The sequence below is a fragment of the Micropterus salmoides genome, unplaced genomic scaffold, assembly GCF_014851395.1.
Source record: "Micropterus salmoides isolate LMB-PRFRI ecotype aquatic unplaced genomic scaffold, ASM1485139v1 Ms_hic_scaffold_23, whole genome shotgun sequence".
Classification (NCBI taxonomy): Eukaryota; Metazoa; Chordata; class Actinopteri; order Centrarchiformes; family Centrarchidae; genus Micropterus; species Micropterus salmoides.
Genome location: NW_024041484.1, coordinates 2,229,373 through 2,247,855, shown reverse-complemented (window position 1 = coordinate 2,247,855; position 18,483 = coordinate 2,229,373).

Sequence of the window (18,483 nt, the reverse complement as noted above, 5' to 3'; positions counted from 1 at the left end):
CACACCTGACAGATAATCTGCTGATGGCTGGTCAGGCAGTAAGAATCCAAACATTGGCTGTAGTGGCTGGTTTATTTAAGTCAGTCTATGGGGGCAAGGAAACCTTTTTGGACAGTTGCAAAACATCCAGAAGATCCAGAAGCCTGGATGGCCTCAAGATGTCACTGCAGTTTGTTGGCATTTAGGGTATTTCATGTCCAATAGTGATCCAATCAGTCTCAATCAAGTCTTGGAAGATGTCCACATACTGGTTAGCAAGATGGTGAAAAATGGGATTTGATGTAATGTCAGACACTGATAGGAGGTTCATAGGAGTTAGAAATGTCATCTTGTCTACATTATATTTTTAAAACATAATTTTTTGTTTTACATGAGTATGCAAAACTCTGACCAAAGCCTTGCCCTCAACTTGTTACATCCTGTCTCTGTTGAAGGTTATGTTTTTCTTGTTCTGATTTGAGATACCATTCCTGCCCCTGTGTTTCCTGCTAGTGTGATTATCTGCCCCACCCTGATTCATCTCACCTGCCTCACGTGATCTTCTCCTCACTGGTGTACTCTGTGTGTTCCTCTCTGTCTGTGCTAGTTCGTCTTAACTCCCCTAGTGTACCAGCATTCTGTTTCTTTTTTTTACTAGCCATTGTTTAAGACCTTTTCCATGTATCTCTGCCTTTTTGCCCCGTGATTTGGATATTTTGTTGTTTTGTACTGGCTACCTGTATATCAAACTTTGCCTGTCAGTAAAGACTTTTCCATACAACTGCCATCTTGCTTTAGAGTCCATTGTCTGTGATTCTAGCCGGGATACAATTTGAAATTTGGGATGTTGGGGCATCATTGTATGATACAATTTAACCAGGAAGCATATATCTGTCCTAAACTCAAGGTAGCTCCGCTTTAATCTTGAGAAGCTGCAGAGCGGCAGTCTCTTTTCATTCACTCATTACATTCAACTTGTGCAGAGTTTTGCGTGCATTCCGTGCTGCCAACAGCTGTCTATTTCAAGTAGCCTAAAAAATAATAAAATATTTTTTGTGTGGTTCATCAACAGTAAATTAGGTGCGGACAACTCTGCACAACACCAGTGCATTCCATCTCTTCAGCGTTCCTCTTCTGCCACTACACACATACACGCTACGCCTACACATTCGCACTGACGCCCCAGGGTTAGAGTTACAATTTCAGATTTATTCACGCACTTTAAAAACATTTATTGAAAGTTTTAATCTTTTAACATGTTCATTTACAGCATTAAACGTTGAAATGTATATTTTAATAGGCTGTATATTAACCTATTGGGAGAAAACTGGTAGTTCTATATAAAATCAGACGTTGAGCACCCCCATATTGCCAAAATGGCACGATCCTCGTTTTGCTGCAAAGCTTCGACTGTGACATTGACTGTTGAATCAGGCTCCGCCCAATCGAAGCATCTTTGACTATTCGGGGTCAGCCCTAAAGCATAGTTTACTCTACATGGTTAGTACAGGTTGAAGAGTGAATGGATGTCATAAAGATTATCGTAGTTTGGGCTTGGAGGCAACAGAAAACCTGTGTTACATAGTGGGGCTGTGAAAGAAGGTCAAATGAAAAACCGTCCAGTTGCAATATGGAAAATGTGGTTTTGGAGCTTGACTCAAACAAAGGACTATCTCAGTCTCTGATTCTTGAACCATATAAATACGTGTATGGTTCGTTCTTTGATTATTCAGTTTCAAAACCAAATTGGAAAAACCAAAAAACAAGTGTTTTTTTGTTTTTTCTGTTTTAAACCCAAAACGGAAAAACAAAGCAGCTGCGTTTTGTTCCGTCTTTGACTGGTGTTGTATCCCTACACCACGTTCTCACTCCCCAACTTGTCACATTTGAATGCTTGGTCAAGACTCCTTGGTGTTGCTTTTAATGCTGTAGGTACCCTTTAACATTGTTTTTGCAAGTATAGGGCTCTGTAGACATGTTAGCAACAATTAATATGTAGTCCGACTTTCAAAATAAAGTGGTTAACGTTGTGAAACGGCACGTTGTTAACGTTGAAAAAAGGTGTAATTTGGTTAGGTTTTGGCAACTACACTACTTGTTTAGGAAAAGATGGTTTGGCTTAAAAAACATGTTAATTACAGAACACGAGTAACATAACTAAAAACTATCAGTGTTGACTTTTTGTTTTACAAGGGAAAAGAACACCGGTCACAGTTTCTGAACCACCCAATCACCACAATCACCTCCATCCTCAGACTTCTCTGTTATTTATACTACCACTATTAGCATTGAACTATGACGCTAAAGGCGGCCATATGCCAAAGGATGTGACAAAGTGTAGGAATTTGACGTTCTGCCAGACCAGCTGCTCGCAAGAAGTCACCTGGGATCGCAAACACACCTCCTGCTGCACAGCGGCATGAACCCTGCACGCAATGCCAGAAAGCCATCTGGAGCATCTTGTCTTGGCTAGCGCTTGAAAACAGTAGGCTGAACCATTTTTTGCTGTAATAAAGAGTTTATTTATTCCCATTTATAATATTTTTTTCCCTATGTTGCAATGGTGAACATGTATGTCTTGCTGCTGAGCATGTGTATCATGCTGTACGAAAAACAAATTCAACAGTTTTGGTTGTGTACAGTGGTGTGAAAAAGTGTTTGCCCCCTTCCTGATTTCTTAATTTTTGGCATGTTTGTCACACCGAAATGTTTCAAATCATCAATTAAACTGAAATATTAGACAAAGATAACACAAGTATACACAAAATGCAGTTTTTAAATGAAGGTTTTTATTATTAAGGGGTAAATCCAAACATGGCCCTGTGTGAAAAGTGATTGCCCTCTAAAGATAATAACTGGTTGGGCCACCCTTAGCAGCAACATCTGCAATCAAGCGTTTGCTATAACTGGCAATTTTACGGCACTGTGGAGGAATTTTGGCCCACTCATCTTTGCAGAATTGGTGTAATTCAGCCACATTGGAGGGTTTGAGCTTTTACCGCTTTTCTAAGGTCATGCCACAACATCTCGATCAGATTCAGGACAGAACTTTGACTGTCCTTTGAAGTCCTTATTTTGTTTTTCTTAAGCCATTCAGAGGTGGACTTGCTGGTGTGTTGTGGATCATTGTCCTGCTGTAGAACCCAAGTGCGCTTCAGCTTGAGGTCACCAACAGATGGCCGTACATTCTCCTTCAGGACTTTTTGGTAGACAGCAGAATTCATGGTTCCATTTACCACAGCATGTCTTCCAGGTCCTGAAGCAGCAAAACAGCCCCGGACCATCACACTACCTGTTGGTATGATGTTCCTTTTCTGAAATGCTGTGTTAACATTTACGCCACATGTAATGGGACAGCTTTTTTGACAAATTATATTTACTTAACACAGAGAGAGGAATAACATGTTCAGAGAAACACACAGTGCTTGCACACAGGATTTGTTAAGTAAAATACATCAGACTTCTCCTTTAAACTGATCTAACAACACCCATTTGTTGAGCATTACATTTTCTCATCGAGGCCGTGTTTATATTTGTAATTTAAAAGTATCATCATTATATCACGTATCTGCTTTGAAGAGAGACTTTCTAGAGGAAAAAATAGCCTGCTGTTAGCTTTGACCCCACGTTTGTCATTCCTTCTTTCCCCTCTTCACCCCACCCGACCCGTCTTCATACTGGGGACAGATTAATGGGAGGCAAATTTGGACCTTCAGCTTCACCTATTCAGCTGTTAGTATTCTGTCACAGGGGGAGATATTCAGCAGGAGCTGTTTGTGCTCTCCTGCCTCCTTCCAAGTACACATGCTTAAAAAAACTGCAGCAGACACACATGCACACATTCTCTTTCTCTCTTTCTTTCCTCCTATTTTATATTTAACTTCAACCTGTCAATTAAAGAGTGGGAGGGCAACTGAGAAAAAAAGAAAGAGGGAGAGAAGGAGACAGCAAGAAGCACAGAACTAATTAGGCAACTGTGTAATTTTAATTAGCTGTTTTGATAATTAAACTAATTAGTTCCCCTGTGTTTCCACAACGTGCAGCGGACTGGAGTTTTTTTTATTTATTTATATCAAGGCTTCAGAGCTCCACTTCGTTGGTTAATTAGTCACTTTTGCATCAGAAAGCTTTATTGATAGCCTTAATTTGCAGTTGAAATGAGAAATCTGCTGTCAATAATTCAGATAATTGCCCGCTGTTTGATTGCAGAGAACAAAAGTAAGAGGCACCGGCTCAACACATCCACAAATCCCAGGGGTCGTTTCCTGAATGCTTAGGCTCTGTGATCTACATATCAGCAAATAAGCTCCCTCCTGCCTGCTTCTCCTTCTTGACCTCACTAACTAGAGGAAAATCAGGCTAAATAAGGCAAAGATTGACCCACCACACCCCTCTCCCATCCCTGTTACTGAAACACCTCCTTACAAAAACCACACAGAGCCTGGCCTGTGATTCTCTCTCCTCTGCTTGCTAACTTATAGTGTCCTGCTTGTGCGGTAATTGGAAAAGAAGGCAGGGGAGGGGGGAAAAAGAAAGAAAGTTACTGCTTGCTTTGTAGCTAATTAGTGTCCTTGGAATTAAATGAGCAGCTCGTTGTGCACCTCCAGCTCCTGCGGCCCATGTTTGTGAATTGAATAATTGATTCTCCTCCACTAATCAGAGAGCAACATAATGAGCCAGTTTAATTAAATGGGGATCTAACCTGGCGAACACTGGGAAAATATTTGCTCGTTTACGGTTAATCAGGAATAACACAGTGAGCGGGGGAGGGATGTGTAGGATGGGAAGAAATATTGGTTTGTGTGTGTAGCTACTGGGTAAACGTAGCAGTACCTGAACAGGGAAAATAATTGTGCTGTCAGGAGGCTGGTCAGTGCCAGCGATAACCTATCATCTTATGGAGGAGGCTGGGGAGGCTAGTAGGGTCAACAAGTGTGTGACTTGACACCGAAGACCACTATTCCTCACTACTTCCCATCTGGTATCGACACTCAGTGTTTATTTTACTCATTACTGCAATGTTTTGCTAACCTTAACCAAGTAGCTCTTATTTTAAGTAGCCCTATGGGTTGTGCTAACTGTGCACTCGCCACCTCCGCTGTAGACATGCATAGGTTCAAGCTGCTTGAGCCTCCTACAGCTGTCATAATAAATGTGATTTTCACATTAATCATTTCAAATGCTTGTCTTGGAGTCTGACTAAAAGTAAACAGAAAGAAGATACCTGAAATGGTCATTCTGGCTAACTTAATAGGGACACCATTTGTCTACATGAATGAAGCTTGGGATAGCTATCCATTTAGCTTGCGTTCATGCTAGAGAAGTAGTAGCAAACAAATCCTGTCCAAAAAAATTTAGTTAGGTTACACTCTCTGCAGCAAAAGTATCCTCCTCAGTCGGCTGTAGATAGCAGTGACTGAAGGATGTTTGATTTTGATATTTGTTAAAAGCCAAACATGCCCTACCAGATTCCCAACAAAGTAATGACTACCCTGTTATAGTGCATGTAAATACCGTCACAATGATTGTCAGCACAGAAGCCGATGTATATCTTCTATTTTGTCATGCAAGCTTCCAAAGCTGTAATAAAATGAATTTTATCATGAAATTTACTATAATATACTGTGTATATGTTGAGGTCATATGCGCTGACACTGAACTTGATCACCCCACTGTCAGATCCTTTCTGGAGCATCTTAAAATGGAACAAGTATCTCTGCATCCTCCTGCCTGTCAGATATGTTCACCAGCCTCTGGCAGCAAGATGACTTGAGCGCACTGACCTTTCCTTATCACTGTGGTGGAAAGCTAAGAACCCTTAGCCAGGGTCCCTGTCGGTGCAGCCACAGGGTAGTCAGGGCCTGATAACAAAGCTGGCCCACAACTGTGACCCTGAAGTCCATCACAGCTCTGGGTGGACTGAACAAAGGTAATGAGGAGGTCAGACGTCCTAGACTGCATGAAGTGTGGGCAGAAAAGTGCATGTGTAATGAAGCTGTAATCATGTCTGGCTATTGATCACACTCCACAGAGTACATTTAGTGTAAATGCAATTAACAAACAAGATATTACTAAGAACATGTACAGCCTCTATGGGCATCATTTTACATGGAGGGCCACCAGGTCACAGAGTTGGCAGGAAATCTAAAACAAACTGTTGTCAGTACCAGATCATTCCACCCTGCTGCGTCAGTGTCCTCAGTCACATTTAATGATATATTACCTCTGCAGTACTCTGCTGCACAGCGCAGAATTGTACAATAATAATGACTAAATCTGAGATTATTACTGAAGAAAAGTAATTAATGGAAACGTTTCTCTCTTTTGTCTCTTTATAACTCGGTTCCTATTGTTGCAGTTTTCTGATCCTTCCTATCGGCAATAATGACAATGTGCTCGTCAAGTTAATAGCTGAGATCTGGGAACACAGACACGCAAGAGGCCGCATTCTGTGTGCTGTTTCTTACCAACTGCCAATGTTATATTAATCTCTTAATCAAGTGGTTTAGATTTTCGGAATACATTGTTGGTTTATTTCCAACCTGTCTGATTTAAAGACTTGATATACCTCACTGGTCGGATAGAAATCATTGGCCAAAATCATGAAAATAAGATTAAAGTTGCAATAAACCATAATTATCCATTAAATATCCTACAGTTGACAAAAAAACAGAACAATGTTCTGTTCAACAGTCAACTACAGATATTCCATATGAGCCGCCTTAAAGGTGTCACTCTCAATATGTATACATCATGTGTACTGTACACATTTCAACTTTGATACACAACTGGCATATAATTGTATGTACAGACAAGCCGGTGTAATGAAGGAAAATGTGATGGTGCTGCTTCTCCAACACATCCTCACTCCCAACTCGTCACCCCTTGGCGTTGTTTTTTAACGCCCTAGGTACCACTTTTTAGTTTTTTTGGCATGTGTAGGGCTCTGTGGACAAGTTGGCAACAATAAATATGAAAGATCTAACGTAGATAGACATTCTAAATAAAACTAGTGGTTAACAAAGTGAAACGTCACAATTTGGTTATGTTTAGACACCAAAACTACTTGGTTTGGTTTAGGTAAATATCATGGTTTGAGTTAAAATAACTATGTTACTTACGTGACTTATGTAAAGACTAACTAAAATAGAATAGCTTAAAAGAATATAAAGACTAAAAACTAAAGAGTGTGTTTTTTTTCCACACGGGACTAACACCTGTCTCCTGGGTGAAAGTCCAGTTTCTGTCCCACCTCAACCAACTCCTCACTTGGTCTTTTCTGTTATTTATATACTACACCTACTTTTAGCATTCTAAAATTTAATTAAAGGGTTTCCCCCAGGGTGTTAAACTATGACGCTAAGTGGCCTCCCAGTTCATTACAAACTGATGTCGTTGGGGTCTTGACCATGTGCCAATTTGGGAGTAAGAATGGGTGAGCTTCCAATGTACTTCAGTGTTGTGTTGTATTGTAGAGTACATTGGTGACACCATGTTACCTGCCAATGCAATTCTTAGGGCACAGTGTTTCCATAGTTTTGATGTTTATCTTAATTCATCAATGAGCAGGAGGAGCTCTGAGGGGCTGACAGAGAATCACTGAAAAAAATCTTTTTTGGGGGGAAAAATAAACACAAATGGAGCATTGAAATTCTGCAGAGGAGAGGGAGCTTTGAACCAGTTGCCTGTCAGTCTTTTTCTGTCTTTTTGTGTGAGGAGATGAGTGAGAGTTCCCTGTTCCTTCTCCATGCTACCTCTCCCCAGAGTCTGGGCAAACCCGTTGCACAGGTTGGAGAAAAGTTGAGTTTGTGGACTTTGAAAGAGGAAAGAGAAAAAAAAATCTGCTTTTGAACGTTCTCAACAGCAACATACACAACAGCCGTACTTCAGTGTGCATGGGAATAAGACTCTAAAGTCAAATAACCTGGGAGTGCAGCGCACGGCCAGGACAGCTGTGTTTTTCTATGTATCATTTGAAATCTACAGCTGGGTTTATTTTCTACACTTTCACTATTTCAGCTGTAAACTTCTGTTTGCCACTAGGTCTCCATCATACACCCCTGACTCCACTGCCATTCAGAACTAAAGACTGGAACACATTCATACAGTGTTACACGTGTTCATGGACATTATGTTAAATTTGTGTGTGTGTGTGTCTAAATTTGTATGTGTCTCAACTATGTTGCACGGTTAAATTGGGAATCATAATTAATTTAATCTGTCATTAAATACTTGCATGCTGTGAAATTTATTCTCATAAATAAGGTGAACAGCTGGACAAATGATGTTTAAACTCAGTCAGTTTCATATATTGTTATCACATGTTTGAGTCAAACACTGTTTCCATCCCTGTAAGTCGCTCATCAAGGAGGTCAATCTCCGGTGTCCCCTTTCCCCGGATGTACAAACACTGTGTGTGTGTGTGTGTGTGTGTGTGTGTGTGTGTGTATGCGCAAATTTTGTCCACCAAACAACATCTTCTCTGTTGCTTCAACAGAGAGAACCTGAATGTGAAATTTGGCTTTTTGGCTTTTCTGTCTCACCTGGTAACATTAGCTAACAACTGTCATCAGATATTGATTCAAACATTGCAAAAATCCTGATCGAAAAGGTTTGTGACAACACCTTATCCCAAATGAGCTCAACAAGCATGAAAGGCCCACAAGAAAACAAGAAAATCTGTTATGTGAAATAACCAAAAATGTGTACAAACCACAGTAACTTGTATATTTTACAGCGTACGCTTAGTTCAAATATATTGTTTCATATATTACACAATACATTGCAGATGTATTATAAAATGTATATCAATAAGGCTGTCCTGTCAAAGTCATATCGTTACCTGAAATGAATGCACAGCAGTATATGTTGTATAGAATAAAAACCCTGCAGCCTGTTGTGTTTCTATCTTTGAGATCCACTGCTATAAAGAATCCTCCAACAAGTCTGAGGCCAGTGTGTGAGTGATTGTCACTGTTAGAGCCTAATGACCCACTAGACTAGTCTTATTGTTATCGTCACCATCTAAGCACTACAGCTGTCCAAACTGTGGATGTTCACCAGCAGCCCTGACTGCCTCCATTTGTCTCAACTTCTGCAGGGCCACTTCTCTAAATCACTCCCCTCTGAAACATCTGTAACGCTGGAGCAGTTTGAAAGAAAAGAAGAGGGCCCAAAATGGTTTGCCTGATTGGTTCCACGCTGCAGTCGCTGCACTACAGCCAGCAGAACAGAAAACAAGGGCAGGAGTGAGAGAGTCGCGGCCTGGTGAATAACAGGCAGCAGCACATAACGAGCCTCATCCTCCAGCTTCATTAGAGAGGAGGAGTCCCTAACCCCGAGGGTAGAGGGGCTATTCCCACAGCGCCCATTGCACTTTTTAACAAGCCCCTGTTCCAGACACAGCCCACCAGAGATTTGTCCAGTCCACCTGATTTGTCAAGTCCGGCCCACTAGCACATTTTAGTTTAAACAGGAATCCGCCCTAGATTGTGGCGGTCCTCCGGGAGCTGCTGGATCCTCCTCTGACACTGCCTGCTTGTTTTTGCAAACAAGCAGAGTCTCTGCAGTAAACAAGGTATTATGAGCTAAAGAGCCACTGCCTCATACAGCACAGATGTTACCTCAACACAAGTCAGCAAAAGCTTCTTTAAACTGCCGCTGCTGCGCCTTTAAAACCCAAAAGCTACTACATGTGTTTGAACTTGAGGTTGGACAAAATTCTGAGGGTGTTACACAAAATGTCTCTTCTTAATGACTTACAAATCACATCACATTATAATAAAGATGTTTACTGGTGTTGACTTCCTTATGTCCTTATTTCCTACTATCATTGTTACAGTGTGCCACAATCCATCTACTGTAGGGGTCTCTGTAATGGCTCTCCAGGTATGTTTTAGCTCATATTCTGCTTCTTCTAACAGAAGGATGAGAAGCGCACAGTAATCACTCTGTTTTCTCAGAGAAATGCTGTTATTATTCAAACTTCACTGTGAATAATTGAGCTAGTGAATGTGCTGGGAAGGGCCTAGAAATGAGACAGTATGTGTGTGTGTGTTTGTGTGTGTGTGCCTTCTTAGCATTCGCCTGCTGCCTTCCCTTTGAGGAGCAGCCATTACTAATCGCAAAGAAATTTCCTCCCTTTCCTACCTGCGGGCCTGTCAGGTCGTAAATGAAAAGGAATTAAGTAAAAATCCATACGTCTCCAAGCCTCCTTCCATCCCCACCTGCCTGCAACACAACGCCGTATATCATTAGAGGAGCAAATTAAACATTAGCGCTTTGGCTGCCGCTAGTTTGGGCTATTGCTAATCAGCAGTAAAAGTTGCCTGGCACGGAATATTGCTTACCATAAGCTAAAGGTAATTTGCTTCTCAAGACGCGCTAGACGGGCTCGTCTGTTGTTGTCCAGAGCCCATGCCTAATTACTGCCAGAGGGTGATGACAGTCACTCAATGGAGATTAAGACCGAGGCGAAAAATGGAAATGTGCCATAATGCTGGAATGAGCTAGAAGTGCTTCTGTCTGCTTTTCTTTAATTCCCTCTCTTTCTCCCTGCATGGCTTGCTGCTGAAATGGATGGATTTTGAGAGGGGAAGTCAGAGACAGGGCTGTTGCTCCCAACCCAACGAGAGTGCGTTTGAACATAGATGTATTAAGAAAACTGGATGCAATGCTCCAAGGTGGCATCCCATTCATTGAAGTTTCTCACTGGATGCCTACTTCAGGGTTCGTGTTTTTGTGCCAATACAACAGTAGTTCTGACTCCTCACATACATACATAATAATTTACTGTTAATTACTGTTGACTGTTTTACTTATTTTGTAATGATTGTGCTTAAACAAATATTTAACACCAAAAACCTTTAGAGTGAAATGACTATACCAAATTAGCATCCACACTGACTGAATCAGTAGCTCCTAGCTTTCGCCACTGTAGCTCCTCTCATCGGTGTGGTGTGTGGTATTGTCAGTTCAGAATGTGAAAGCCACAGAAGGAATCCTAATGTGGTTGTAGTTGCTGAGCGTTACTGATTAACAGTGCTTGCATAGACCTAGTTTTGTTCTGAACTGAAAGTACCAGTGTGAACCACAATGAGAATCACCACTCAACATTGAGGCAGTATGAACAGTGATGCATTTAGCGTAAAACTTCAATTAATAGCCAAATCCCAAATAGCTGCCTACCTCCTTTACTGGCCTGGTGTGGGAACACATTTTGACAAATAAACGCAGGTCTCCATTAAACGCCTGCTCTGGTTTTTATAGAAGTTCTTTGGATGTATAAAACCTCTTAAACCCTGCGGGGTCGCCTGCTTTAGCTGCTTCTAAGCTGCTTAGATCGTTAATACAAAATGGATTAGTTTAGCAACATGTCCCCATACTTAAAGGACAAAATACTGTAGGTCAATTGTCCCAAAACGATATATACAGTATATATGGCCATTGGACAGTACAACGACATACATGACCGTTTCCCATAGTGTACAACCGTACAAGTACAAAAGTACAGATCTAATGATGGTGTACTAGCCCTTAAGTACGTTACGTGAGTCACATGACGTTAAACACAAGTTTAATGTTGCGAAATGGTCGTAGTTTGGTTAGGTTTAGGAAAAGATTGTGGTTTGCATCACCTAAGTAAGGTGATGTTAGTTACGTAGGTCACATGAGTCACCTACATAAAGTTATTTAAAGAGGTGGTATTTTGCCTTTTGGCTTTTTCCCTCTCCTTTATTGAGTTACATACCTTTTTTGTGGTTGTAATAGGTTTGCAAAGTGAAAAAGCCCAAAGTCCAGCCCAAAGGGAGTTTCCACCTCCCACAGAAAGCTCTGCTCTGAACTGCCTGAAAACAGCTTGTTCTAGTCCAGCCGTTTTCCTTTCATCCCAGTGATGACGCAGGGATGAAAGCTAAATGCGACTCATATAACGCTCACCAAGCGGCTAGTCCGACACACCCTCAAAAACACTGGTGGAAAAACAGTGAGCTGCAGCACACAGCTCTCCTCTCCCTTCCAAACACTAGCTACCCTCCAGGCAGTCAGTGGACATAAAGTTGTTCCTGTGATGTAGAGACAGAGCTCAGTTATGACTTTATGGATGAAAGATACTTTTGTTACAGATTAATAACTCACCACTCTGAAACTCTTGCTCCAGTCCATGTTGCCGACCAACAAACTCGTCGGCAACATGAACAGCTGAACCGAAGCCGTGTTTGCTTCTCACTGACCCGCCATTCTCTGCTTCTGATTGGCTAGTAGTCCTTAACTAGGAACTGCGCATGATGTATCACTCCATAGATGTATCACTCCATAGCTAAAACGAAGCCAACACAGGGTGAAAAGAGGAGCTGCAGCAATGTGCAGTATGACAAAAAATATGGTGTTTGTTGAAGATGAAACCATGTAAACCTGTTCTGGTACAACCCCTAAATAAGATTTTGAATCTGAAAATTTGCATAATACCGCCTCTTTAATTTCAATCTCTAAATAAGTCATCTTTGACTTTCTTTCACACAGGACGCGGACGTCCGTCTCCTGAGTGAAAGTCTTGTGTTTGTTTGACACATCCATTCACCCCAACCACCTCTAGATGTGGACTATGTTGCTCTTCATACTATGTCACCTGACTTCATCCTTTGCTATGTCATATGGCCTAACAATAAACGTAAATATGAGTCATAACAAGCTGCTGCAAAATCAACATATACAGCAATTTTTCTGGTGAGGACGGGCTGAAGTTTTGACAATTGACAAGTCATAGCACAGATCTCCTGGCCGTGGTCGATCACTGTGTTTCTGAATGCTGTTTGGTCTGAGCTCTGCAGTGAACAGATCCTCATGCTTCCTCTCTCTGTCAGCTGTCCTTCATGTTTCAGAGCCCAGGGCTATACAGCAGGTGATAGAGATCTGAGAGCATGGTTATCATAGCCCAGTCCAAACTTATCATAATTAACTATATTGCATTGCTTCTCTACTGCTTCACAGGCCCACATACACACTTAATGCACCTCTGAGCTTCTGAGGAGAAGGTTTCTGCACATTCTGGATGAAGATTCTGGCATACTATAGACACAAGTTGTTTATAATATATTCTGCAATATTATAGTTTTTGATTTGAATTTGACACTATGTAACAGTGATGATGCTCTCTCAGTTGTTATGGAACTGGAGGGGTAGACCAACTTTCTATTGATCTGAATTGAGCTTGAATGTTCATCTTGACCTTAAAGCCAGCAGTTTCCAACTGTGAAAAATAGAACAATCTTGTCTTCTTCATCGTCTTTTGCTAAAGAACTAAGCTGTACAGCGCAGCCAACATCTGGTTAGGGTTGGGACTTAATTTCTATAAGAGCTTTTATAAATGTTTTATCATTGGAGGAGTCTTATATTGAATTTTATTTGTGCATGTGCACCACGATTTCCATCCTTGGGATGTAGTCCGACTTTATTTTAATGAACTCTGTTCAGGAAAATAATTTATTGTAAGTGTGCATGCTTGGGTGTGTGTGTGTGCGTGTGAGTGTATTATAGTTAACACATAGTATCAGTGCTTGTCTTCCTTATTTCAAAGTCTAAAATAGCTCCAAATCAAAATGTCCAGCAGCCAGATACTGGACGTAGAGAGGAGGTGTAGGTGTCTCTGGCGTGAAAAGCAGCCCGGTTGGATCCCAGTACAGTCCAATCAATAGATTGTTATAGATCGTAATCACGTGAAGCGTATAATCGCCTAAAACCTATCAATTATATAGAGAGAGATAGTCGGGGCCTCCAAATCCTGGCCTGCAGCCCTCTTCCTCCTTGGATTAGGATCTGAGATTGGGTCAGGATCATAGGGGCTGCGCCCAGGCCGGCCAGATATCAGATTAATGACCACTCCAGGGGCACACATCTCAGCCAGCAGTTAGAGGGAGAGGGAGCAACGAAATACTGCAACATAAATAATACATCATTTGGTCTGGGAGCTGACATAATTATCACCTATAAGACACAGGCTCTGGCCAGTGCACGGAATATCTCACAGACAGAGTGATTAGTCTGTTTGGAAAGCACGGCTCAGATACATGTGACATAGAAAAGGGAAGACATTTTATATTTACTGAGAAACAATAATTTTCATTAACTTGATTTTGTGTATTCAGGAAAAAACATACAAATAAGAACACTATTTAGTGCATATGGACAGATAGCACTGAGCAGAGATTCCAGTAATTAGCCCCAGTGCAAAACATCTGTGTATCACTGACATGACTAACACTCAGGGTATTGTAGCCTTATGGTATGTATGGACTAAAAAATGGACGATGGAAAATACAATGTAATGGATAGAATGTCAAAGTAACAATAACAAAAGTATAAAAAAACAGCTTGGAACATAGCCTCGCTCAACAGTCTGTTGTGTGGTTCACACCAATGTTAAGGATAGAAAACTTTTTTAAATATCTATCATTATTGTTTATTTAATATTTCTGTTTTTGGCGCAGTTTAATGAACACCATTTCAGATAACCCCAGACCATCGTGGGATCTATCTATCTATCTATGCATAGCCAATGACAATTGTTTTGTAAAGATGCAGTAAGGGCAGATGAAACAATGAAAGTGAAAATCAAGTTGCTGATTTCTGTTTAATTCACTTGAACAATGGAAACAATAATGCATTGTACATTTGGTTATTATAAAACAAGTTGAACCCAGCTTTGGATGGAGGGTACACACGGACCACATTGGCCAGACCTGATCATTAGTCAATTCCTTCCAAAATTGTTACAAAGTTTCAAATAGATTCATGTGATATTTAAGGTTTTGTTTGGGTTCTAGCAAGATTGTGGTTTCACTGTATCATTAAACCTGCAATAAACGATTTCTTGTCCACTTGGAGGCAGCTCAGCTAGCTGAAATGTATTTACTCATCCAGCAGACACACAGCAGCATTATCATCCCATTTGAGTCATGTTTGTGTCCACTTGATGTATGTGATTCCCATATTTAAACTTTTTTTTTAGCTTCCTCAAATATCTGTCTGTTTAGTTGCAAGATGTTCCACTTTCTCCACCAGCTAGTCATTTACTTTCTCTCTCTGCAGTTTGGTGTGTGCTAGGTAGTGTACAGTGGGTTTTCTCTGAAAACAGCTGCCTGCTGCTGCTGGAAATGGGGTTGATTATCTTGCGGGCCATAAAACTAAAACAATGAGCGTAAAAGACACTAAAATGCTGCATAGGCGTGAGGGGAACTGAGGAGATGGTGATCATTTCAGTGAGTACATCACTACTAGTGACCCTTTTCGCATGTAGTCATTTTTTACATTGCTAATAGAACTACAGGGTACAAGGTTAGGAAAAGATGGTGGTGTCACCAACGTTGACTGAAAAGGAGTAACAAACCTAGTGTCGTTGACCTGTCCAACCATGCTGTCCTCTGAGGTTTTGAAGCTCTATAACAAAGTCACACAATCTTTCCCTTGACAGACAAGAGTCATAATCACACAGCCACCTAAGGACAATTTTAGAGAAAAAAGCAGCGTGATAATTAGGCATTTGACAACTCGTTCTTACTCCCAACTTGTCACATATGGATGCATGGTCAAGACCAGTCGGTGTCAGTTTGTGATGCACTGGGGAACCCCTTAGCGTCATAGTCCAATGCAGAGTGGGTGAATAACGTGATATGTAACATAAAAAGGCCGAGTAAGGAGGTGGTTGGTGTGGAGGGCCAGAAACCGGACTTTCAACCATGGCCGATGTTTGTTTCCCTTATCAAACAAAAGTCAACATTAAATATTTTTAAGTTACGTAGGCTACGTAAATTATGTAAGTTACACAAGTAACGTTAATGAGTTACAGAGTTAATAGTTGTTTTGAGCACAGCATGATCTTTCCTAACCCTAACCAAGTAATTTTTGTTGCTTAAACCTAGCCCTAAACATTGAAAAATGACGCTAAAGGGCTATCTAGGGCATTAAAAAGTGATGCCAATGGTTCTTGACCAAGTGTCCATATGTGACAAGTTGGGAGTGAGAATGTGTTGCATTTGAACAAACCGGTGATGCTGATTTTTTTCTCAGAAGGACAGTCTGGAACTGACACATGGATTCCTCTTCTGTTGAATGGTGCCTTACTGTCTTGACCTGTAGCGTGCTGCAGATCATAGAGATGTGTGTTCCCGTCCATGGCCAAGCTGGTAAGCATAGGCATGACCCTGCTGAAACACCTTGTTGCCAACCACAAGGCAATTAAAGTCACAGGAAGTAATTTCCGATGTGTGTCTCTGCAGCTGAAATCTCCAATCAGGAGGCTGCCTGTGAGTTGAGGCGCTCTCATTTCCTAGAACTGCCATGTGTGGATGGGAGGCCTCCTGCTTCCAGCTCCCCTCCACCCTCTGCTTTCACTAAAAAATGAAAAACAGTCTGATGGTTATGGGAAATCCAACTACAAAACAAATATGTATATTTTCAATTTATCTCACCTCCCATACCTGTCTGTGCACCCACAAGCCTTGGCATCTCTCCTAGCTGCCCCTCCAACTTACTATTTAAATTCAGAATTCCTAAGCGGATTTTCTCAATTTAGCTGTACTTTTAATCTTTGGCAAAATGAGTGATGACTTCTTTCAAAAAAAAAAAAAACCTGACAGGCTTACAGCGCACACCGGCGGATTAGTTTCCCGTGGAGATGAGGTTTTCCTTTGTGCCGCCGTGTGTCTGTTTGATGGGGTTTAACAGGAAGCGTTGGTGCTGAAATTGGATGCAGCAGGGATCGTGGGTAGATGGCCTGGGTTCGATACAGACCCCCATGCTGCAACTTTGCCCTGTGCCTTTTCCTTCATTTTCCTTTCCCTCGGGTCCTATGACTGAGCCTTTAAACGCTCGTAGACTGACTGACACACAGATGCACAAACCTCCACACACAAATACAAACAGAAAGACTGCTAGTAAACACACACAACAAAGCACACACCACATATGCTGTTAAGAATATGCACACCTGCTTTGAACAGTCCGGTTGAGTATTAAATCCCACCTGCTCCATAATCTATCAGCGAGGCCACACATTGTTGTGCTGGATGCTCACTACCTTCCATTACACAACAGTGGAACACCAGTCTGTTCATCAGCCATCCTGTTAAAACAATGTGCATACTGGCTGCCATCACCGCCAAACAGCAGGTTTAAACATTCTGCGCTTGTTCATTAGTAACTGTGATGGCAGTGTGATAAAGGCAGTAATGAAAGAAAGAAGGCAGATGTCAGAGTCTGACTGGATCTGTAGGGATAAGATGAGTGCCTGATTTGCTCGAGTCTGGAACATCTTCTGATAGCTGACTGGGGCCAGTGGATCGTAGCTGGTCCAATCAGAGAATAGAGTTGTGAAATGGGAGGAGTCACTGGCTGTTTTTCACCTTTACAAATTCCCATTTCAATATTTTCTTAGAAAGGAATAGGTCAACATTTTGGGATATACTACTGAATTTGGGGATCCCCTGACTTTTCCTCTAGTCCACCAAGAGTTCAAATTTAGTTTTTAAGTAAATTGTCTCAACAACTACTGAATCAATTGCTTAGAATCTTGGCACAGATATTCATGGTGCCTAGAGGACGAATGCCACTGACTTTGATAATCCCCTTATTATTCATTTATACACCCTCAAATTCAGCTAGAACCCCCTCCCAGCATGCTGAAATTGCTAAACTAAATTAAACCAGCCCTCACCCAGAAAACGACAACATAGGTCAATAGTTAAAGGGCTTAAAACCACCAAATTTAACGTTATGAGAGACCTCTTGCAGCCGTGTGATGAAGTGCATCTGGAAAAACACCATGTTTAGGGTATAAAGGACCACCCTCCTAACCACCTCCAAATTATCTAACCATCCACCCTCCCCTCCCCATTAAATCCAAGAGACTGGAGTTTGGTTCCTGTGTGAAACAAAAAGTCAACATAAGTTTTTGTTTTTTGTAGAATTACTTGGTTGCGTTTGGTGGGGTTTTTTTGCATTTTATAGTGTGTTTTTTTAAGCGTGATAGGTAGCGTTTTGTAGCATTTCATGTAGCCTTAGCTATTTACCGTTAGTGTTTTTATTGTAGTATTAGCTATCGCTCTCACAGGGGTGTGCGCCTAAACCATGATTGTAGGCAATTCGACCGGTTAACCCCATCTGCTAGCATATAGGCCTTGGCCTTGTGTTGCAACTGGAAACATAAAAAATTTGAGAAAATTTCGTTTTGGGAGTAATTAAAAACACTCAACTATCGACCTATTCTGTAATTTCTTGAGGATGCGTTGATTAAACTGAAGAGTATGGCTTGTAGTCAGAGTAGCTACTGCCAGACTCTTTGTCTCTCCGCTGGAAAGACAAGGAGTAAGGCGGGGCTTTGACAGTCATTTATGGCCCCTTGGGGTCCCTGTGTGGGTACCTGTGTTGTAGCTGGGACAGTGGCTCTAGTGTGTGTGCCTGTGAGTGCCAGTACATAGTCATAGCCCTACTGTTAACGTTGCTGTTCATCAG